This window comes from Fringilla coelebs (genome assembly GCF_963513975.1).
Source record: "Fringilla coelebs genome assembly, chromosome: 3".
In the NCBI taxonomy this organism is placed as follows: Eukaryota; Metazoa; Chordata; class Aves; order Passeriformes; family Fringillidae; genus Fringilla; species Fringilla coelebs.
In genome coordinates this window covers 86727926-86753024 of record NC_140030.1, presented here as the reverse complement: position 1 = coordinate 86753024, position 25099 = coordinate 86727926, and the positions used below count along the sequence as shown (strand labels likewise).

The 25099-nt window shown below is 35.5% G+C and overlaps 1 protein-coding gene across 2 annotated transcripts in view; it reads right to left on the bottom strand.

Annotated features, from left to right (window-relative positions):
* BABAM2 (BRISC and BRCA1 A complex member 2) overlaps positions 1 to 25099 on the bottom strand; it is a 163445-nt gene that overhangs the window by 76174 nt on the left and 62172 nt on the right. The window lies entirely within an intron of this gene.

Below are 25099 nucleotides of genomic sequence, written 5' to 3'. Positions count from 1 at the left end.
CCTGGCTTGACATCAGACGCAAATGCCAAAGAATTTTTAAAAATGTTGTAATATCACTGAGTTATGACCACAAATTCTGTATTTGTCATTTTTCAAAGTAGTTTATGATTCAAACTTTCTAGTGTATTGTATTCAACTCCTGTTGTGGATGAAAAAAACTTTAGCAATTAGAAATTTATATCTAGAAGCACTGCAAACTAAACCTATGCATTACTTTCAGCAAAGACTGCCAACTCCAGGAAAGGACTGTAGGGAAAAAAAGGCATGCTAAATACAACTTGATATATTCACAGCTGAGGCTTTCTTTATATCAGAACAATCAGTTACAGCTTTGGGATCATCTAGAACAAATTGTTTCTGGTTAGGACCTGATGTCCCTCCAATTCATAAATCACATACAGTACCAACAAGTGTATATCTGGCACGCACAACTTCATTTAAGCTCTTGACCTCCAGTTAGAAAGTAATGAGTTAGCAGCACAGTCACCTTAACTGACAGCAAATAATATGGTGCCACTTTCTGCTCACAAATAAATCCTCCAACATGTTTGTTCATATGTACATAGCAACTTGCCAAGATGCCTTTGTTCTTATCTGTTTTGGAAAAATAGGAGAGGAAATAAGATATGTATTCAAAGCATGATCAACATGGTGCAGAGTGCCCTGGTATGCTCTGTCCTACAGGCAATTGTGAGGAAGGAACAGGCAAACCACTTAAATATTCTTAGGAGGCCCTGCCCTATGTGGGGAGAGAAAAAAAATAACTGACCACTGAGTGGTTTCAGGAAGGCAATCTCGTGCCATTTGAAGCTCTGGCAGGACCGGAGCTGTTAATGTCCAGAGAGACGAGCTGTGTACCAGCTATTATGTGCAGAACACTACATGCCAAGAAACTTAGTGATAAGCTGCAGAGAAGAATGGGTCTTAAAAAAGCCTAATTGTCTTAGATGAAAAATGAGACAGAGCTGACAGTGTTTTCTTAAATTCTGCCTTGGTGCGCAGCTCACTCGTGACAGATGAGAGAAAACCGTACTCTTAGAACTGCCTGTAAAATGGTCATGAGCACACTGTGGCTGGAAATCAAAGCATGGTTTTAACCCTAAGTCGCAGGACCTCACTCCATATGAGTGGTGAGCATAAACAATAGCTGTTGTCCTGCTGCAATCAGTTTATGGATAGCATTATGGGATGTGACTGCCTGTAACAGCAATGGATAGGATGTCGTGACCCAAAATGTTCCCTTAAGTGTTATGTTTTTAAGTGGTACTATCATCTGGACTAGAGAAAATAGAACAGATTACAAAACCTTTATCAACAAGACAAATAACAACAAAATATACCCAAGAGTACAGTATACCCTGACCTCTTCCCCAGTATTTAATGTATTTCCATTATTAAGGAAAAAAATTAAATAAGGAACAGCTTTCAATCCTGAAGCTGACTATAGCATTAACTGGCTTTTTCCCATTAATTTGCTAATTGTCAATCAAATGAAAAGAACTATTAAGAGAGATTGAACAGCAACCCTTTTAATGCTAATAACAATTAAAAAGATTTTATTTTAATGGGCATTCTTCAAGAGATGACAGGTACATAAAATGGTAAGGTTGATGAGAATCTCAATGTAACCCTGTGACGTGCACTTGCAGCTCAGAAAGCCAACTGGAGGCAGTGCTGCCAGCGAGACGAGGGAGGGGATTCTGCCTTCCTACTCTGCTCTGCTGAGACCCCACCTGTACTGTTGCATCCAGCTCTGCCATGGACAGTAAATCCCCTCTTTAGTCTGGCATTTATGATTAGTGCTAAAAGTAGATGTGCATACACAGCCCGACACCACGTGTAAGAGCAGTTTCTGGAATACTATCAGGTGCTTACTGATTGAACAAAGTCAAAACAAGGAAACAGAAAAACCCAACTCCAAAAAAGATTAGGTGAATGCCACTAGAGCATCCATTAACACATACAATAATATTACATTATATTTTCTGTGCTCACTAGTGAACTTCATATGAAGACTCATGCCAGGGGAAAAAAACCCACACAACCACATAAAGCATCTCTGTATCTTCTCATGTTGAGTTGCAGTAAAATGAAATGTGAAGTAAGAGCAATAAATTGAGACATGATATTTTTCCATTTACAAAAATACACCCAACAAACATGACTGCAACTCCTGCTGCCAGCAGAGCACTGTTATGCTCATACAGCTACTGTCCAATACAAGTCCAATTAAAGAAATAGTCATTCTTCTGTAACTACCACTTTTCAAATGGATGCATATTTTCAGCCCTGAGAAATGAAAATTGTTACTTAAAAAAGAGCTCAAACCAGCATTCCTGTAGGTTTTAAAAGACCCAGAGGAGCAACACCATGAAGCTGCTCAACCTTATTGTTCAGGTGGCCACAGAGTTACAATGAACTCCCTTCTATCTGACACATTTATTCCTTTCAGCCTCTGTTACTTTTATTTATGGAAGAAGCTGCTTGCTAGAACTGCATTTGACACTGGTGTATCTGTTAGAGCTGCCGTTTAGAAACCCAAACCAAAACCACATGTCTTACAGATAAACTGTGGAAAACTTTTCAGCTAATAAACCTTTTTGATGTTGTCTGTGCCAGTTACAGACAACTTAACCCTTTCAGTGATCTCTGTCCCAGTCATCTATAGAAACCTGTAAATGATCAGGTAAGAAGATGGAACCTTCTAATACCAGGCCTTGCCATGTGCCCAGAAGAGGGGCTGAGATCTTTTCATTACACCAGTGTCAAAAGGTAAATGCTGCTTTATTGCTTCTTATCAAACCCTGCACAGACAGCATCTTCCCTTTTCCCACTTCTGCACACGTATTTATGTCAAAGAACAGACTAGATCTGAACAGAGCAGCATAGTAAGAGTCACCTCTATTCTTGTTTTTCAGCTGGCTTCAAAAGATAGAGTGACATCCAACTGCTTTGGCAATATTATACCCTTTTAGGAAAAAAAAAGAAAAGAAAAAAAGAGGCTGCTGAAATAAAGTCACATCTCATGTTTTAGTATTTAAGTATCCATACTTTTTCTTATTATAATTTGTATGTAACTTACAACACAATAGATGCTTTTATTAAACAAATTAATTTTACATTCAAGAAAAACTGATTTTGTAAGAATGAAGAATGGCAATTTTCTATAAATATTAAATTTCAAGATTAGAACTGCCATAATAAAAGTGGCATTTTATACTCACAGAAGTTTTTCTACACAAGACTCTACAGAAGGCATTATTAAAATGAACTTCTAACTGAACAGAGAACTCATTCTGGGCCACAGGAATTTTGAGGTTTAAAAACAGAATGTAAAAATGCTTGACATCATTGGTTAAACATGTGATAATGCACACCTATTAATTTTTCCACAACAGTCTCATGCCTGATAGTAAAAAAAAGAGCCTCTAGAACACTGCAATGTAAAAGATCCAACACAGATTTTCATGGTGCCTTTCTGCCACCTGGCTACTATGTCTTTTTTTTTTTAAATATTTTTCTCATTTCTCAAAATGTTCATTCAAATCAAACATTAAAAAATGGACATACCCCTTAAAACTGAAAATAGTTTTCTTTCTCAAGAACTGCAAGGGGTTTCCTGTGTTTACAGAATACTTTGCACAGTGGACCCTCATCCTTGTCAAAACCTCCAAAGCAACGTGGCGAGAAAAGAACGACAACAAAAAATAAAAAACCTAGACATTTTCAACCCATAGGCTTTTTTTTCTATTACAGAAACCTAGCAACAATTTACAAAAAATAAATACAATTTTTCATAAACAGAAAACTCATGGTATTTGATTTTAATTCACTGTTTTTCTACTTAGTCAGTGCATAGGAAAGGTTCCTTAAGTATGCATTTTCTCAATGTGAAAATATAAATGAAGAACAGAAGAGATGAAAATGGAAGTCTGAAGGCATTTAGAAATTTTTCTCCCATATACCTCATGAAAGGACTTTCAACACTCCAAAGAAAAACTTAAAATTCTATTTCCAATTGCATCAGCACTGTGTTAACAGCCATTTGTTAGTTTTCATTTCTATTAATCTCAATTTACATTCAAATGCATGTTTCAATGTTTACAGCTGCTGCCTTTCCAAGATCCTTAATCTTTTTACAAAGTTAGTAGGAGTTGTTTATGAAAATTACCATCAAAACCACTTTAAACACACTATCCAAACGGCATTGTTTTCTCATATCCTACCTACTGTAATTGAAAACTGGGAATTTACTGGAACTGACAATTTATTATGAGTCAGATGGTTGATAGCCAGGCCAACCAAAACATCTGCTCTGCACAGTCACAACTGCTATAACCCATTTCCTCTTGTGCCTGGAGTCCTACCAAGTTGTACATTAGAGTTCCTTTTCCTTAAAGATGCAGAGTATGGAAAATCAGTTATTACCTTTTCTACATTATCAAAAAAAAAAAGAATTGCTTTGCAGCCTCTGATTAAAGTATACTTTTGAGAGGAGGTAGTTCTGTATTTGGCACACAAGTGCAACTCCCTGCCCCAAACAGTAATGTTTAAAGTGGTAAGTGACTTCAGTCTTGTCCTGGGCAGTAACAGGACCTGTCTTTCCAAGAAAGACTCAGGATGGAGGGGGCATGAGACTGGGAGGGGAGCATGAAACAGGGTAATGCACAGATCAAAGATGTGGTATTGAGAGCCAGGTTTAGTGCGATTAACTCTAACAAAAATAAAAAAAAAACAAGCTTTGAATTTGGTAGAATAGATGGGAATGTGCAGGAAGAGTATTGGCATGCTTTGTGGAGGACAAGCAGCTTCTGACCCTGGGGACAGCAGGAAATAAGGGAGCTGAACTTCTGGTAAGGCTGTTAAGTGTGTACTATGTATATGCACAGCAACTGGTGTGGGGGTAAAAGTGAGGGAAGAAAAAGAACACAAACTGTTAAACCTATTGGATGTTCCTTTGAGAAATGAGATGCCTCACAGATGATTGATATTAAAGATGCCTCCCAACAATATGGTGAGGCCAAATCTGCTTCAGGAGGGAGGAACCCAGTCCCAGCTGATTGCTCCTACCTCTTGCTGGAGGCTTCACAGCTCTTCAATAATTGTTTTTGTGGTATGACGAATTGAAGGAATAGAAAACTAGAACAAATGGGGAAGAGATTGCTTAAAAAAAACAAAGGATAAACTTACATGATGTGGTGGAGGTTTTTGGGGAAGGTGGAACAGAAGGGCAGAATATAGATGAGAACAGAATGGAGGGAGGAGACCTTGATCTCAGCATCTGCAGACAGCTTATACTAAGTGGGTCTCTCAGAAGACATCTACTTGCCTGTGGTACCTCTCAGCCCTAACAAGTCAGCCAGCTTCACTGAAGCTGACTGAGAAATTTATATTTCAGGATCCTTTTTGAAAAAAGAAACATCTTCAGAAGAGAAATGCATGAGAGTAACATGCATTCAGAAAATTAATTTCTTAGGGTTAAATTTAATTCATGAAATTCTGCACGATACATACCTGTAACATACTTATTAACAACTGATCGGAGAAGAATCTGGTTTTGAAGCTGAAACGTGAATTACACCAGAGAATACACAACACTGTTCACTTCCTTAGTATTAACAGGCCTCTTGCTTCACAAGAATTAGCAAAGTTTGGCTTTTTCCCACCAAATGGCAGTGTGCAATAAAATGAAAATAAAGCACAAGCAACTTGTACCCTTATTGTGTAGCAGTTTCACAAGCTTTGATACAAGCAGCTACAAGTTCTCCCTATCTTTTTCTCTATTTCTTTAGTGTTTATTTGGTAGGCGGGTTTTTCTTTTCCTTGTTTGGTTAGGGGTATTTTTTGTTTGTTTTTTAAATAATAAAACACACTAGGTGAAAGCAGGCTAAGGAATGTGGAGTGGCAAATGAGACTGAGAAATCTGCTTTACTCTAGGGAGATATTTAATCACTCCAGGAAATTCTTTCTCCTGTCTTCCAGGAAACCCACCAGGTCTGATCAAGGAGTGTTGATTCTTTAAATAGGAACTTTAATGAAAACAAAGGCAGTTACCTTGAGTGCACTGCTCATGGCATCAAAGCTTTCCATACACAGTCCCTCTCCCCAAGGTAACACAGCAGCAAACACTCTGGGCAAAGCACGGTTGAGCTCAGTGCTGCTCCGATTTTAAAAATTACATGGAAATTGTAGGCTGGGAACAACTTTGTAAAATCTGAAAAGCAAGCTTCTAGGACAACATACTGGGTTTTCTTCATTAAACAAAATAAATCAAATATCTACTGAGCATTAAAACTATCAGCAAGACCTCCAAGCATACCACTGGGCATCAATAGGTGAACACAAAAACAACGGATGTTACACAAACAGTGTGAGATCCCAGGGGGTCTTTTCATTGTCATTGTTCAGGGTCTTCTTGTTCAACATTTACACATTAATCTGTTTTGTCTATACGCCTTTCTTTTGTTAGGGTCCTGGTAATTTACTGCTACTTTCACAATATGATTGACTGTTAAGAGTTAGGTAAAGAAGGCTGTTAGGAAAAAAAGCATAAGAAACTACAAACAGGAGGAAAGAGTAACATTCTTGTCTATGAAAATACATGTTAGATTCAAAACCTTCAAGATTAATGAAATTTCAGACAATAAAAATTAATTTATTTTGACAGCAGAAAAAGTTGTGGTGACACTTTCAGCACAACCATGCTGTTTGCTTAGGTCTGAAAAATAATCTCAGAAAACAAGGCAGATTTCTTCAGTGGTCAAAAACATGTTTTGGCAAGTTTAAGACTCAAATCTGAAATACACAATCCAGGCATGGCACAGAAAAAAATAGTATGTGGTACAGTATAAAATTAGTATTTTTTAGTTCATGTCAAACAATCTAAAATGCTTTCACACATTCATTTTCACATACAAGAGATACAAACCATATTTGCAAACAAGGATCATTCTATCATATTGACTGAATCTAAGTCTTCACTTGTTAAGTATGTTTTGATGACACTACAGTAGAGAATACTTAATATTTTTAGAAGAGACTGATATGTAAGACGCTGATGATCTTAAATTACAATTCATTCAATGGCACTTCAGTATGAGTACATTTGCTCTACCTACTCCAATATCAGGTACCACATTCAGCTTAAAATAAAATTAAAACCCAGCAATTACAGAATTTGGAATACACCTGGTAATAAATATTTTTTTTTTAGAAAAAGAAACACAAAAAAGGAATAAATATTAGAAATCTAGATTGCTGGGTAGTAATCTCACACCTGGCTTTTCCATGCATTCATAAAAAAGCAGCTTTCCTTCCTAGAAAATTTAGGACATCAGTTTATCAAACACTACACAGGAGTGCTGCTTAATTTTTGTTTAATTTCCTTCTAATCTAACTTCTAAACAGACCAGATAAATCATTAAGTTATTATAAAACACTACAGTTTTACCATTAATTAAATTACCCTGAGAGACACCCCCTGCCCCATTACTCTGATGAAGTTTTGTAGGCAAGGAAGAGATTCCATGTCTTTCCTAGAACCTCAAAAAAAATATCTTGAGGTTGACAGGAGCACCTGCCTCTGCCATCACCAGCTGACATTAAGGTGAACAAAGCGTTCAGGGACTGCAAAGCTTAGTTTTAACTATTCTGAAACAGCAAGCAGTAGTTGCACACACTCAAACCAAGCAAATGCTGCCATTCTTGACAAACAGCTCCTTCCTCAAACCCATTGTTATGACACTTTTTTTCAATGTAAGCCCTGTTTTAAACTTATTTTCCTGATAAAGATTTGGGGACACATAAAACCTGGAATTCAAATCCTCCATTAGGATTTCACCAAGATTCAAAACTCTCCAGCCATCTCTTCTCTCAACTGGACTGCAACTTATTTAGAAAGCAATATTTGCATTCCTTTCCCCCATTTTACTGATTTCTCATCTCTTTAAAAATAGCAATGTCATTGCAGAGGCCAAAGAACAGTCATCTCATGTCCAGTGGAAAACAAAATCTCCTAATAAATACCCAAGTACTTAACTACATGACAAAGAAATCATTAATACTAATCTAAATAAAATAACTTTCTTGCTAAGCCAACCTTCTAATTGCATGTATGGGTTTTCTATACATGCATATTTATATGTGTAGATTGACAAAACAAACATAACATTAGTATACAGGGCTCATGGATGAAAGATTCAGAGGTAACAATTAAATTTGGGAAGAACATAATGTATCTGTGCAAGCAAGGATTCTAGGTACAGAGGTGACTCTTAGAACTACAGCATGACACTAACAAGAGTATTTTTTTAAAGACAATGAAATAGTTAATTGATACAATTGATAGATCTCACCAACAAAAAAGAGAGGAAAAGTTAAAATACTGTGAAAGAGACACCAAGCATAAGTATTTCTGTAACTGTGTTGTGGTTGCAAGTCAGCAGAAGCATTTATTTTTTTAAATCAATCCAACTTTTTAATAAAAGCTTTTTCCCCTGCTCTCCACAAATTCTTCCAGGTTCCTGGTTCAGTGAATATCTCTGCAAAATCAGAAATACTATAGATTACATGGGTCACAACAAGAACACCAGAGTAAAGCCATATCCCGAGCCATGTCTTCAGTGAACCAGGAAGTACCAATATGATTTCACAGATGAAAAAGTGAATAATCAAAGTGTAAGGTAAAAACAAGTAAAGTTAAACTTGTTCAGTGGTCTTTCATCACTGCAGCTTAGTACTGCTGACCTGATTTAAAAATATGAAACATTTTATTTTAAAAGGAAGTGTCAATATTAAAACCATTAACTGCTATGAGTTGTTTTGTCAATTGCTGTTTCTGAAAATAACAGGAATGTTACTTATTAAAGTTCACAGGACCTTTGATTCACAAGCTGCTGTTCTGCATTCCCATCTCAAGGATATATTTGTATTTCTTTTCCAGAGAATTTTATTATCCCCTCGATTCACAAACTGTTATTATGCATTCCCATTTCAAGGGTGTAATATTTTTATTTCTTTTCCAAAGAATTCTATTATCCCCTTGTCTCATTATTCCACTTATGTCAAAAAGATCTTAAAAATAGGAGCGTGTGTCTGTGTGGGGCATTCTCTGCTTTGGACAAAGAACATGGAAGTCAGAGCATCCTGCCCCCTTGAGCCCTATTTACAAACATTCAGCTTTCCAACGAACAACATACTTGGTCTGCACACAAGTGTAAATGTATACAGATGTCACAAAGAGTAGTAACTCTAATAAAAATAAATTCCTTGCAGTAAGAAGAGAAACACAGCTTTTCTCTTGTATATATGTGAAGGTGGATCCTGATACAGGAAGAAGCAGGACACTGGAATGAGGGATAAAAGCTGTATTCGTAAAAAATGATTGCGACATTGAGATTTCAGAGTTCACATCTGCACTGCTATGTAAATCAGGACATAATGTGAGAAAAATTCACAGGGGTAGTCTCCTTCTATATAGAATAAAAAAGTGACACATGCTGTGTCAAGAGAGGTCTTTGGAACTTTCACTGTGAGACTAACTCCTGTACTTGGGCACACAGCTCAGGTGAAGGCTGAATCATCAGGTGGTGTTTGCCTTGCCCAAGACAGTGCCTGTAACAGGGGGTGTCCAGCTCAAATGTGTTCCCACTGAATTAAAGAGGTAGTTGCTAGAACAATATATCATGTATTTCCAGATGGAAGACTGACTCCACCACTGACATTTCCCTGATTACTGACTCAGAAAAGATCACCACATCTTTTATCTGTTCCATCAGTGCATCCACCACCAAGTTAGGATGAAGAATTTGTAGAAGTATAGTTAAACTCTTTTATGGTGTCTGGAGCTGTATTGCAATAAAAAAGATTAGAGTTCAAAAGCTACTAATATTGATACCACCCTTGAATTTTTAAAGTCTTTCCTGACACTTTCTCTCATATCACCTGTTCCAAAGTTCAGGGGATAATTTTTTGTAAATGCAACTTTTAATGCTGTCATACAGCTCAAAGTTACCTTCATAACCTCAACTGTTTCAGCACAGCACCCCAGCTTGCACAAATTAACAGAGAGGAATATCCTGTGTTCTAGGTCTGATATACAGCTTTCTGACCATAAAATCGAGTAGTACATTTTTTTGTCAGGGAGGGAGATCTGATTACATACAAGCAAAAGTTGGACCACAACAAGAAAGCTCCAACTGGAAGCATCTTACGCTGTCGTATAGGAGAGAGAGCATTTGATTGCTTTACTTTTAAATTTTCTTTTTCTTTGAAGCAGTAAATTAAATACTACATTATTTTCAGAAGTTTTCTGAAATAATGCAAATTTGATGTTTAAGCTTCACAACTGATGAGATTTGCTGGATGATTACTGATTTGGCTCCACCTTGCAGTTATGAACAATTAAGAGTTCATGGGGACACAAAGACAATGTGTCCCCATGAACTCCTCTACTTCCCCCTTCTTCATGAAGCTCAGCTTTCCTACAGGAAACAATTTCAAAAGAATACAGTCCTTTAGTTGTCTTGCATGTACACCTATAGTGGGGCTCACTATGATGCTTCTTTGCAGACAATATTAAGCATTTTTTAAAAATCTTAGGAAAAGTGCAGAATTGGACGTTCTTCTAAAAAAACATGTGAAAATCAAGTGTAAGTAAGTGCCAGCCAAAAACCAGAGAAGCCAATACTTAAGATGCCATTGTAAAGTAGAACAAATTAAATATAAGATGTAAATAGTAATATTTAATTTCCTATGTATATTATCAAACTGTTGAAACCATCGAGCCTTTTCTAATAAGAAGCCACTTAGAAAACAGTTGTGTCTCATCAGTGACAAAATTGCAGTCAACAGCATTTTAAGGATCAAGAGAGAAGGAAGATTCGAGTCACATGCATTCTGGAAACTCTGAAATTGCCAAATTCAGTTCAGTTTTTCTAATTAATCTTTCCACTCTCAGCAACCTGATTTTTGCAAATCTGTGTAAAATTCTACCATCTTGATATCTCACATGCAAGATTCCTTGTTTTTTTCATTATGTCATTTACCTAGAAATGAAGCATCTCATCTTTTATTTCTAGGATAATGCTAGAAGCTTATCCTTTCTTGTTTTTTTTCTGAATATTAAGAACAGATGAAATGTCAGCCCACCATTTCCACTTTGTATGCAGCACCTTCCAACAGGCACAGAAGAAAACCATCTACATACACATTCTGCCCCAACCCTCACAACCACCCAGTACATCAATTTTCACATCCTTGGGAATAGGAAAATATACTATTGAACGTAGGAATCTACTTGAAGCTAGACATCACCTCTAGTTTCAAATAAACATGTTGAGAAACACTGCTTTAGCTATAAATATATTTTAAATTTTAGCCATCAGAGAAAAATCTACAAGTCTGCTCTAATTAAGACTGAATACATTAAACAAAACCACTAACTGGTTGCAGCATGTTCCTTTTAAGGTCTACAAGTCAGTCTCCTGTTAAACTCAAAAGTGAAATAGCATAGAGTCAACCAACATCACACAGGGAATCCAGTTCTAGATACAGACATCTGCACAGAATCAGTTCAACATCACATAGAACCAGTTCTAATGCAAGGTCTTGTAAATTTAGGGAACATCAACACTTAGAACTGTGAGTGTAGTAATAGAAATACACTGTGTATTTCAACAAACAAAAATAATTAGAAACTATCCACGGAGCATGTAAATATTTTTTTTGTCCTCACAATAAAAAGAATTGCTAGTCATCAATACTGAAATTCAACACCACCTCAGTTTTATTTTATAGCTATGCAAAGAATGGACCTTCTTTTATATTAACTTCCCACTCCTGCAGCCTAAGTAGCGATGGGATGAATCTAAAAATTCTGCTAGCAAAGCTAAAGCCATATGTTTCTGTTGTGTGCAGTTCATTAGCAATATAACAACTCATGTTTAAGTGAAAACTTTAATAGACTTGACTTCTTCAAATAAATCTATTGCATTTTCATTTTTATTTGTAAAAGCAAGGACAAAAAATTGCATTATTTACTTCAAAAACTGTTCTAAACTTATGGTTACGTTCAATACTTACCTATGCTTTAAACCCAATAAATGTCACTGTAATCTTAGCATCACTGAAAACAGTAAATCCAGGAAAACAAATCAGCCTGTCCAGAAATACAACCTCAACTCACACCATTCATTCTACAATCTAAGTAGAGGTTCATAGAGCTACACTGGGAATAGACCCTCATTTTTAGTTCTGCTGGGTACTTCTTTCAAATGTGTATCTGTTTGCTACAATAAAGTTTATAGCATTTTGCTTCTATTGGTTTCAAACAATTCAAGAAATAACACTGACTGCAGCCCATGGTGAAGTGTCCTACAGCTGAGTATGTTCAAAGACAGTATTTTGAGAGAAGATATAACAATTTATTCATGTTCACATTCCTTTGCACGAAGCTATCATTGCAATGCTAAAATTCTTGAGACATAGATATGGCATATACAGGTGCATCTACCCATATGTATGTATCCAGGTTCTTTTCACAGAAGTTATGCTCTAGTTACCACATGGGCACTGCAATAATTAGCTCAAATGAAACAGAAGTGAAGATCCTTCCATTCTCTCACTCTTTTGCTGCTTCATTTGGGATTCACACTACAGTCTTGTCAAGTTCTGACCTTTCAGCCCAGACAGTTACATCATGAACGCGAGGTTCCCCTTAACTACAAAGCTCAAGACCGCTCCCTCTCCATGCAGCATTGTTAACTGTTTGGTCTGCAACAAAAGCTACTCCTTTGATTTATACTTGGCCCCACAGCAATCTCCAGAAAGCTCTGCCTAGACCAAGCCTTCATTTCTTATCATTGGTCCCCAGACTCCTTGAGTAGTATTAAACAGAAATTGTTAATATTCTTTGGAAATAACTGTTGCCCTGGCTGCACACAGGCTTTTTTTAGCCCCTACAGTCTGTGACAATCAAGATGAAAACTTCCACAGCCTTCACAGATTGCCAGCAAGTCTGCTCCTGAAAGTGCTTTGCATCTGGGCTTGAACTATCCCAATGTTATCAATGGCAATATTTATACATAGATGAAAAGAAACTTTAGATATCCTTCTCCTCCGTAAAATTATGCCATTCCCTTTTGTCTTCCTCCACATTCAATTCCTCAATATCCTTAACTAACTGAAAGGCTTTTTAAAAGTTTTTGTTTGGTTTGGGTGCTGCTTTTTAAAATACATTTCTTTATTTTATTTCCATGGCATACAGAAACAGATGCTTCAATTGCTTGAGCTCCTTCAGCCTGAAATACAAACTGGCTACTTAAACACATCTGTCTTGGTTTTCCCTCAGAACAACTGCACTTACTTGACACTAGTTTGTCTTAAGGCAGTGTCCAAACAGACGTGCTTATGACAAGTGGCTATTTGTTTGCATTTAATAAATACAGAAGAGATATCCTTTTCTACTAGGATTAGTAAACACCTACAGATTTCTATCTCTTTTCTTCCCCCAAAACTTTTATTTTCTTCATTCTGAGAGGAGCTTAAACCCCACTGCATTAATCAAGCATAGAGTGTTCCCACATTAAGAAATACTCTCTGCAGGTATTTTTGTATCTATGAAATTGAAGATGCTTTACATTAAAACTTTAATCTTCACAAGATTACTATAATTATTAGTTGCACTATAATAACTGGTTTTGTGGCAACCACATGTTTGATGCTCTATTGTTAAAAGAAGAGCAGTCCCTTTCATAAGACTTTACTATCTGGAAGGCAGATGTACAAAGATACCAGGAAAGTCCAGAGACAAAATTAAACAACCCAGTTTTTTTCCTAATGTTTGTTTGCTTTGTATTGTAATTGACTCATTTTTTACAGCTCTCACAACAAATTACCTTAGAACAAGAAAAGGAACTAACTGAAGGGCATTCTTTGCCATAGCCAGTTTCACTGTGGAGCACACTGAAACGTGAGGTACAGTTATTTAAAAAATGAGGAGAATAGAACAGACACACTCTGACTCTGATGCCACATTTCCTCAGAAAAGTGAGCTAAACCTACAGCTAAATGAACAACTTGGTTTATCTGAAATATGGTAGGGAAACCCTTGACATAAAAATATATAAAGAATGCCTTCATGGAAATGTGTTCAAAGGAGATCAGCAGTACTTAATTCCTTCTAGAGTTTATAATTTCCAATTGAGAAGTCATTCCTGAAAAGGAGAAATGGAATTGCTGTTTTTGTATGGGTAGACAGATGTAAGAGATGACCATGATGGGTGTTTGCAGCAAGTCCATTACATGCTGTACTTAAGGTTAAATAAACCTGGAAAGTAGAGGCTCAAGATTGATGGTGAAATGACCATTTTTTATACAGCTCCTCAGAAAAAGTCACCCATTCATTTCTCAGAAAACAATTTAAGACAAAATGTTGATTGTCTTGATTAACAGGGAGGTGAAAAAACAGAACAGGGGGTTCGTATGAGCTATAAAACTTCAAAAAAAGTTCTATAAAAACTGCTCATGTGAGGAATATAATAATTTAGATTACTCTTGATTGAAATTACCTCTGAAAACAGAAGAACTGGATGTCTATTAGGTGAAAGAAAAATGGGCACAGTCACGTCCAGCGCTCATCAGTCTATAATCTACTCCTTGAACAAAGCAGATGAGCTCTTATCTTACTGCTTCTCAAAGAAAACTAAGATAACACTATTGAAAACGTTATTTCCTACCTACTTATGCTGGTGAAGATCCATTCATTACCAGACTGTAGCAAAGGTGCTACACGTATATAATATCTCAGAGTCAGCACCTGTCCCCTTGTCTCAGTTCAAATAAAACATTTTGGTGCACTGTTCATGAAGTTGATTAACATAATTCAAAGTGTTTCTAATCTAAGAAACACTTTGTTTCACTACACTTACATGAAGAGACCTTTTTCTAAAGCCCCATACTTTGTGACCTGGCAACTTAATTATACACAAACTGCTGGTGGACTAATTGCCAAAAACACAGAAACGTGTTTCCTTTGTGGGTGAGAGATACTGAATCAGACTAGATTTTGAAATAGGCACAATAAGAGGCACTATTCTGCTGAGTCCTCACGGCACAGAAGTTCATTTCTAGTTATAGTCTATGATTTTTCCACCAATTTCATATGAAATATGAAGTGATGCCACTCTTCTTCTATCATATTTTCAACAGCAAAATGCATTATCCAGAACAAAGAATGGAACCACAATTTAACTGTCATGACATTGTAGACAAGTCACATAATGCACTGACTCCTCAAAAATTTTTCAACATTTCAATATATCAACTATTTTTCACATATTCTATGATGCTTGTGTTCAACTATGTCAGCCAAAATAAGGTTTATTCTTAGCAGAATATGAACATTCCCAGTGACTTAAACACTGTTCTTTAATCTAACACAGTGAAATCACTGTTAATGCCAAGTCCAATTGGAGATCCTTTTTCTTGGCTGTAATTCTGCAGGGACCTTAGGTAATGGAATCAAAATCTTGAGCCTTAAACAAGTACTGGCACAAACCTAGCTGCAGTAACCAGAGCAACCTCAAGCAATGTTGTAGTTACCTAGTGTCTGCTCAATAGACTATCTTTTTTTGAGCCTCAGGCAGTTGGTGAATATATATCTTTGCATTAATTCCCAGTTAAAGATAATTTTAATTAAATAAACTCAGGACATTCTAGTCCTCACCACAAATGATGTGCAGTATTATTCTAACAAAAAAGTTTAGTCGATATTTGCCAACTTTGAGAAAATCCTCATTAGTGGATATGGCAAATAAAGTAAATACTGATCTTCAATTTTACTTGTAATATAAATTATGTCACTTTTATGTATTTTGAATTGGTGAAAAACTTGTCTGTCTTCATATTTTATCAAGTTCTAGCTTTATTCTTTTATTTACACAAGGGAAGTTAAGTATCTTCCACATTTCAGCACCTGAAAAAGTAATGAAATGCTGTCTGAGGGTACCCAGCTCTGAGTTACCTTCATTAATTATAAAAGCTCAGAAAGAAAGGTAACAAACTTCTGACACTACTACCAACAGTAAGTTAGACATGCTGAGACTGATCTGCTTTGGGACCTACAGCATTGTTCTGTCTGAAAGACAGCACTGAGTATATTATCAGAAAATAAACAGCTCTTAGACAACATACATCTTCTACAGGCACATAGAAATTCCAAGGACTTTGCAAAGAATACTCCAGGTATGATTTAAATACCTTCTAATACTGCCTCTTGAAGTCAACATACCTCATTTATTATGCTTTTCACTTGATTAAATAAACAAACCTTATTAATTAAATAAATTCCATATAAGGAGGGTTTTGTTCCCATTAACATACTGGGGGCCTAGCAGACTTCAGCAGAGCTCTGAGCATGCAAAAAAAAAGGATGAAAGCCACTCTCTTCAGAAGAGCATGAAATACTGTGGCACTAATCAATCAGACTTCTGGAGCTAGGGTTTGAGCTCTGTGTTGAGAAAACTTGGCTAATACAGAGATGATAATGCCAGGTTCTACATTCTTGTCTGAACTGATGCTGAAGCCATCAGCAATCCTGACATGGTAACAGCCACCTCAGCACTGGGAATAGCAATGATTGTGTAATGAATAGTTGGTATCATAATAACATTTCATAAATGAGTTTCTTTCATAAAGTGCTGGATTTTTCATAGGGTAGCCAGAGGAGGCACGAGGCCATTCCTGGACTCAATTTTGGTTTCATCAACCTGACACCACAACAGCTTGAGCTGTCATCTACACCTAAAGATCTGAATGCTCACATGTCAATGTCAGCAGGAAGAGAATGACACCTAAGTCTCACCACTGAAAGCATACTTCAAGTTAAATTAATTTGATGCCACTGCTCACGTGGATAGACTTGAATATAATTTCCACTGTCTTCTACTTCATTTTGACATATTGAACTGACATTAAATAATTTAAATAAAGCAGCACAAAAGCATTTCGAAGGTACTTATCGTTCAAAATATCTGTCTTGAATTTATACATACATACACTTTAAGCTAACAGTAGCAATTGAAACTATTATTTAAAAAGGACTAAAACAGTATTTAAAAGATAACCTATGACTAAAGCAAAAAATGTTTAAAACAGTAATTAAAAACTACTTCGGTTTGTTTGAAATTAATAAAATTGCTCATTTCCTCTCTACCTCCAACGCTGCTGTATCAAAGGACATTATTTGAAGACTTAAAAACATGTACTGAATGACAGCTCCTTAAATTGCATAAAGTTCAACCATGATAAACAAATACTCAAATGGACAAAGGTTAGCACACAAAATAGCTTGTACTCACCTATTAATAAATACCATATTAAATTTAGGTTGACAGCCACAGCTAAATTAGCAGATGAAGTAATTATTGTATTTGATACTCCATGGCTTAAAAATCACAACTACTGAAACCTATTTTTGGTCTGTCACTACCTTGCTCTAGCAAAAGTTCATATACCAGTTTCCCAATTTAAAAATGTGGAGATTAATACATCTTATCAGAGATGTTACAGGGCTTAAGTCAGTATTGCAAAACCTTTTGATTCTGACTGCAAAGTCCTCCATCAACGCTGCAGAAAGGAAACTTCTTAATCTCAATTCCTTTAACTGCCACCAACTGCCTTGTGAACAAGGAAAAAAATTCAAGCTGCAGAAGCATTTCCAGTATCAGACAACTATCACTGGCAACATAACATTTTTTTAATAGAGAAAGAATGAAAGAATTATTCGTTTGATGAGCCAAATTTCAGCCTGATGCTTTTATAGGAATAATAAATCTCTGAAACCAGGATTCATAATATTGATGCAGAAATACTGAGACAAACTCAAAACTATTAATGGTGCAAAAGACACCACTTCAAATGCTTTTACCTGTCTGAACCAGTTTTGCTGCTTTGACACACCTACAATTCTTGTATATATTTATCCCTCAGAAACACAGAACAAGCACATAACACAAAGAGGCCTTTATATATAATGCCATATAATTACCCTTTACATTTCAGATGGTTTGAAAATCTGTGTTTATGAATATAGTTCTGTGATCATGATCCTGTTGACTTCAATGAGGGCAGAGTCCACCTCATGGAATAAAAAACACAGTTGTCTCTTGACTGGCCTGAACTGCACCAATTGGGCCAATTAGACCAGCCTTTCTATAAAGGTATCCGAAATATTTGTTTTTAAAAAGTTGCACGCAACTAGTTTCATAACAGGAGACATAACACTTCTTGCCTTGATCACTTTCCAGCATCATAAACCTCTGCTTTTTTTTCTAAAACAAACACTGGGAAGTGAAACTACCAGCTACTTCTTTCCCATAACATGAAATATAATGAAAATTTCTTTGAAAAACAGGGAAGAAAACCCACCAACCATGAGGTATACACCTGCTCTTCACTATAGCCAAAACTCTGGTTTCAAGCTAGAAATCAACTCTTTTTTATGAAATTTGGGTACATCAGTGATTTGCTTCCAAATGCAAATGACTTTTTCTCATTAGTGAATAATCAGTAACTCTATTATTGTTTTCAGTATTTGTGTAAGAAAACCTGAGAATCTAGATTTATCAAAGCCACACCATCCTTCCAAAAAGTAATATAGCAATTTTCATTGCATACTGTGTAATTATCTATAAATATATTGCTTTGTAGGCTTTATCGATCAAAATCTATGTTTTACATCTCGTGTTTGCACCATACCTAACTTTCAATACGCTGCAGGAAGAATACAACAGAAAGAAGTAAACTCTACTCTCATTGCTCTAGTTCTTTATAGAAGTAATAAAAAGAAGAAACAAACCCAAGAAAAAAAATTAATCCTTGTACTGCTCTGAAAATACAAGCACACATTAAGCATAAGTTCATTTACTGAAAAGTTGTCTACCTTTTCAGCATGCAAATGCTTCCAAACCACTGAATAGCTGTGCAACCAATAAGTTGTTGTAGAAAGAAATTTAAGACTGCAATAAGAATCAAAACATTGGATCAATTTGGAACTGTTCACCACTAGTAAGTTTTAAATATTTGCCCCTTGTTTCATATATGAAAACCCAGGAAATTATGGGACTTGCCCTCTCAGCATCAAAAGGAATCTCTTTAAGAACCTCAGTGGAAACAAAAAATATAAAAACTGTTCTTCCTGATCCTTCATGTTGATAATCTCACAGTGACACAAGAAAAGAGAAGACACTGATGCTCACTTTGAGGCTTTAAATATATTTCAAAATACATAAAAATATATATTTGTGGTACACCAATCTGTGCACCACCCATGGACGCACAGCAAAGAGCACGTACTTTCCCCTTTTTGTGCTCAACAGTTGTGGTCACTTAAAGGTGAGTTTGAGAATTCTGGTACTACTGTTACACTTGAAAAGGAAACATGCTGTTAAAAATGGAATGCAAATAGAAAAATAGTGCCTATTCACTTTTTAACTTATTTTATGATTTCACAATCTTAAAATAAAATATCATTTTCCCACCATAGATATCAACTCCCAGTAATTTGTCATCATTCTCAAAAGAAACATAAAACATATTGAAAAACAATAAACAAACATTTTGCTAACAATTATGTTTGTACACAACCAGGTTAGAACTGCACTGAAAAACTCTGATCTTCCTATGCAAATGCCTGGAACACACACATCATCAAGTTCTTTTCCTTTTTCTTCATTTTACAGGCAAGCTTCTAAACAAATGCAATTGATAACAGTCTCGAAACTATGGTGGGAAAAAAGATAATAAAACAAATCAGGCCTAGTATCCAGAGAAGGATTTATACAAATAAAAGAAAAATAAGTGGTTGTCTAAATATTAACTTTTTATGTTTCTGGTGGTATAAAACTTTGAGTTTTAAATCTGATAGTCATTTAAAGCTAAAACATTTATCAGCAACATTTATCAGACTACTTCTTCCCCTGCCAACAAAATTTTTTTTCCAGACACAGTATTCCTTCATGTGCTATTTGGAGGGAAATACTTCTCTGCAATAAAAATTCCTTCTGTATTTTTTTTCACTCTCTTCCAACTTATACCAAACAAGAAAGCATAACAGACATCCTTTTATGGTTAAAAAGATCCTGACCAAGGTTCTTAATGTTCTTGGACAAGCAATGCCCACATTACCACAACACTTTCTTGATTTAACACAGTTTGAAGATGAGGATGATGCTTTACATGCTCCAGGCTGAACAGATTTGTTAGGAAGACATGTCCTGACAGATATGCTTAACAGAATAAGGCCATTGATTAATCAAGAAAGGAGTCCATTAAAATAATGGAATTAATATATTTGTGTAGATGGTTACTTAACAGGACACTGTCAAGGTATTTTTGCCAATTTTTGAATATTCCCTTCTCAATTAGCATTAGTACATGCTTGTCTCCATATCTGCCTAGCTTTCAGTGTGTTAGAAGCTGGATTGCAATTAATGGCTGCATTAAAAAAAGAAAAAAAAAAAAGGAAACAGCCCTGAACTAATAATTTACATGAAACGATAAATTGAGCATTTGCAAATACTTTGTTTTCTGTGTAACAGTTTTGCAAAGATCTGAATATCCTCATGCACAGGAGAAACAAATAAATATCTGGAAACAATACTGTAAAAGTTTCAAAATAGTGTTTTCAAAAGTTTACATGCAGTAAACTTCCAAAATATTAATCTCAAGAAGAATCTTTTTCATTGTATTTTTCAAAGAATACAAAATTAGAACACAAAGATAAAGAGATAAGACTTGTTTCCAGTCTTTCTCTGTGATTCAAAAACATCAATGTTTTGTACAGCTGTAAATATCTTAATTGAAAGTACATTCCAAAATTGCCTTAATATGGTAATGCAGAGATTATTCATCTTTCTCTGCAAATTCAGAATCTTGTTTTTTCTGTCCCACCCCAAAATAGCTTTTGCATATTCAATGAGCAGTTAACAGTCTTCATCCTGAAAACTTACTATTAATTCTTTTAGCTTACATTAAAAGGAGGGATTTCCTTCACAGTAACAGTGATGAAGATCAGCTGCACCATGATCTACCGCAAATGTTCCCAAATGGATCACTTGACTAAAGATTTAAACTGTATAATCCCTTAAATGGACATTCCCAAATTGATTTAAACCACACTGATAGATGATGAAGTTGCAGGAAGGAGTTTACAAACAAATTCAACTGAATGCCTGGGTGCTAAGTGTAAATATTCTACTTGCGCATTCATCCCACTTGAGCCAAGTTGTCCTAAAACTTTTTGTATGATGAAAAAATTTTGAATATCATCAAGTTTTTCATTTTAGCGTAGACATACTGTAATAATTTTTCTCCCTTTTAATTTGGTTTCAGATTCAGTACATACGTAACCACTCTTTTCAGATGCCTCCCCACTCTCTTCACACCTTTCCCTGACCTCTTTTTAGTCTCAAAAGAGAATTAAGTTCACAGAAGTTCTTATGAAGATCAGCAGTCAGGTAGAGAAGAGACACAACTGGTTATTCCACCAAATACTGCCACAGGTCAATTCAGTTTGCTATGAAAGGCAGCAAAAGGAGGGCCAAATAATGAAAACACTTCTCATCTTTTCACTTGATAAATCACTACCCAGGACACGTGGGAGAACAATAACAGCATAGTACAGTGATTCAAGAAGATGAGGGATTAAACCTGTATGAAATGAAGCTTCACTATTTCTACTGCTCACACATGTGGTGATCTGTATGTGCCAAAAAAACTCCTCTAGAAGAGGTGTCCTGCCAAGCACACTCACTTTATGTCTTGATGAAGAGCATGGCAAAATTTACTGTCTTTTTTAAGATCCCACTTAAACAGATCACTGTTACAATTTTCCAAGTTTCCTAGGAATGCATCCTTCCAAAGCTATGAGACCGCAATTTTTTCAATCTTACATGGATCTCTGCTTCTTAATTAGCTTTGAGTGACTCTCAGTTCTTTTCTATTCAATTATTTCTTTGTGCTATATCTTCTTTTATATTTAGTCTTGAAGGACTATATTAACATAATTCTTATTCATACACAGTTACTCACCTTCTTGTAACAGTGGTAACATTTCTGTATCAGTGGCATATAACTTTCTGCACCATTTTTCTAGGAGGGATAAGTTTATTCAGCTATATTCACAAAATCCATAAATAAAGAAGCCAAGGAAAAGTAATTCTGCATACTGCAATGCTGCCTCATGAGTCAGAAAAATAATATATGCCTCCAAGTTGCTTTAATAGGTATAGTCTCCTAAATGTGATACTATCATTGCCTGAAGGCCTGTAAATGGGCCTGCAGTTTGATCACACATCTTTTCAAGAAGGAATTGGCAACATGTGGTAAACAACAACAACAACAAAAAAAAAGAAACAAAGAGAATATTTTCGCTATTAAGTTGCTGCCATACAGTAAAACTGATGCTGCAAGAACACAGTCATAAATGCCAGTCTTGTTTATTATAAATTCAGTTTCACAGCTTCTTATGAAACATTTGCTATTGCATCAAGAGAATCTCTCTGGTAATTTCATTCCAACATTTCTTTTGTTTTAGGAGAGCTCATAAAGCACTCAGTCCTAAAGCACTGTATTATTAACACCTCAGTCTTCTATTTCTACCAAACAAGTAATATCCACCTATATTTTACACATCCTGAAATAAAGTTTAAACAATTTCTGATTTTATATTAAAAACCCCCAAACTTAAAAAGGGAGTTTGAGTCACCATGTAAAAAAGAATATTAATACAAGAGAAACTGCTCTACTGTTCAGTAGCTGTTCAGTGCAGTCAACTTTAATTACACAAAACAAAGCCCAGAAATTACTGCCATTTTAGGAGCCTTTTATTGACATTGTCAAAATAAATGATATGCATAAAATGAAATGGATACACAAAGAACTACATTCTACCTAGAAAGGTAAGTGTTCCATTTGTCAACAAAGATTAAACGCAGACTTAAGAATATAAAATTAAAATTGTATTTAGTTTAAATATTTCTCCTACAGACTGCAAAGCAGATAGCATGAACTTTGGTCTCTGTTCTGCCATTTATTTGCTTTTTAATTTTTTTTTTAATAAGTGAAACAGTTGCAGCGCATTTCTTTCATGCAGAACATAGCTCAATTCTGTGAACTTTAGAAAGAAGGTATAATTGAAGTTTTAAGTATCTTCAGAGATACAGTTATTGTCCAAATATGAAGAAGTGTCCAAAATCACCTTAAGACACTCAAGAATACTAAAGAATGTTATAGTGGCACAATAGTAAGAACCCATAATAGTGGAAAAATGGCCTAGGAGAAAAATCTCCAGCAACTGTGAAGTCACACAACTCTTTCTGTTGACAGGCATGGCTTCCTTTTCCTTAAAGAAAAGTGTGTCAAAATGAACCAAACATAAATGTCTGCTAATTTTAACTGTGATGAGTCGTGAAGGTTATAGAAAGAGAGGGGAGAGGAAGAACACTGCTCTGGCTAAAGCCTTGGACAAGCTCTCTACTCTGAACAGCTCAGAACTCCACTCTGAATTTGCATATACCTAGGTCATGTTTCAAGTCCTCTCTCAAACACAGACGTTTTTTATCACATGTCACAACTCCTGTGAACAATATATTAAATTAGAACTTGTGAGATGATCAGTTACTAATTTAATCTAATCTATGTAGGGAGAAAAAGCAACAATACCTACATGCATGTCAAAATGGGAACGTGCGTATAACTTGACCTATATTTCAAGAGCTTATCTAATCACTTAACAATTGTAAAATGAAAATTAAATAAGATTTATTACTTAGAAAAAGTAATGAGTCTAGGTGAAATGAGATAGAATTAATGATTTTATCTAGGACACACATTATAAATGCTAAACAATGAGAATAATAATTTGGAAAGAGCGTGTTTATTCTTTCTTAACCAACACATTGTCCTCAGGGTTTTGCAAATGAATCACTGATTATTTACATACCATCAGTCAGTCATCAGTTTTAGTCAAGACATCAGTCATATTTGTCTAACATTTTTCTACACCAGAAAAGATGTTACAGTAAAACAGAGAATATCTGATATCTCCAAATATATAAACACATTCCAATATATTAAAAGCATATATATTTCAGTAGTGTATTATTTAAGATAGCTACAAAAGCAAGTCATTAAAATGACAAAATATGGAAAGAGATGGAACAGCATCATCAGTTCAACTCTATTTCCCTATTTTCCTTCACCAGAAGGACTTCCTAATAGTATTATATGGGTATACTCAAGTGTTATATGTGCACTCCAGACAGTTCATTACGCACCTCAAACCAACATTTAATTCATGGACATCTTTTTGATGCACTGGTAACCTTCTAAGGCCTAAGAAGTGCACCTAATTGCACCCAGTGAGGCCAAACTAATGCTCCTCCACACTGCCCCTTCTCTCCCATGGTTGTGCTGCTTGCAAAGATTACAGGTCCCAGCACATGAAAGACATACAAGTTCTAGCATGAACACCTAAACTGTTAAAACAGCAACAGAGTCAAGAAGTCTAAGCTTTACTTGCTGTTCTTTCACCGTCTCACTGAGATGCTGCTGGACAAGGCAGACTGTCCTTTAGCCTTCTCATCTAAAGTCTCTTTCTAAAACAGAAAATGCCTACATACACCTTTTGTAAACAAGCAACCATCTTCCTAAACAGAAATCACTACAGAAATTAAATGCTTTATAGGAACATGGCACATTATTAGCTAGCAATTGGTAGACAAAATGTTGTGTATTTTTTTGGTAACATGGAAGAAAAACAGCAAAACATCCTATTTTTTTTTTTGTTTTTACTTTATATTTTATGGTATTATGATTAATGACATTGCCACTATCAATTAGACGAAAATAAAAGTGATGTATCAGTCAGCCTCAGTATGTTTACCGCTGAGAGTAACTGTTTCAATGTTAAAGCTTTATTTTTTTTTTATTTTTATTTTGTCTTAAACCTCTAAACCCATGAAACAAAGTAAAAGTGAGTAGTATTAGGCATGCCACTACATGGTTATTTTACAGACATATATTTTTTAAAAACCCAAAC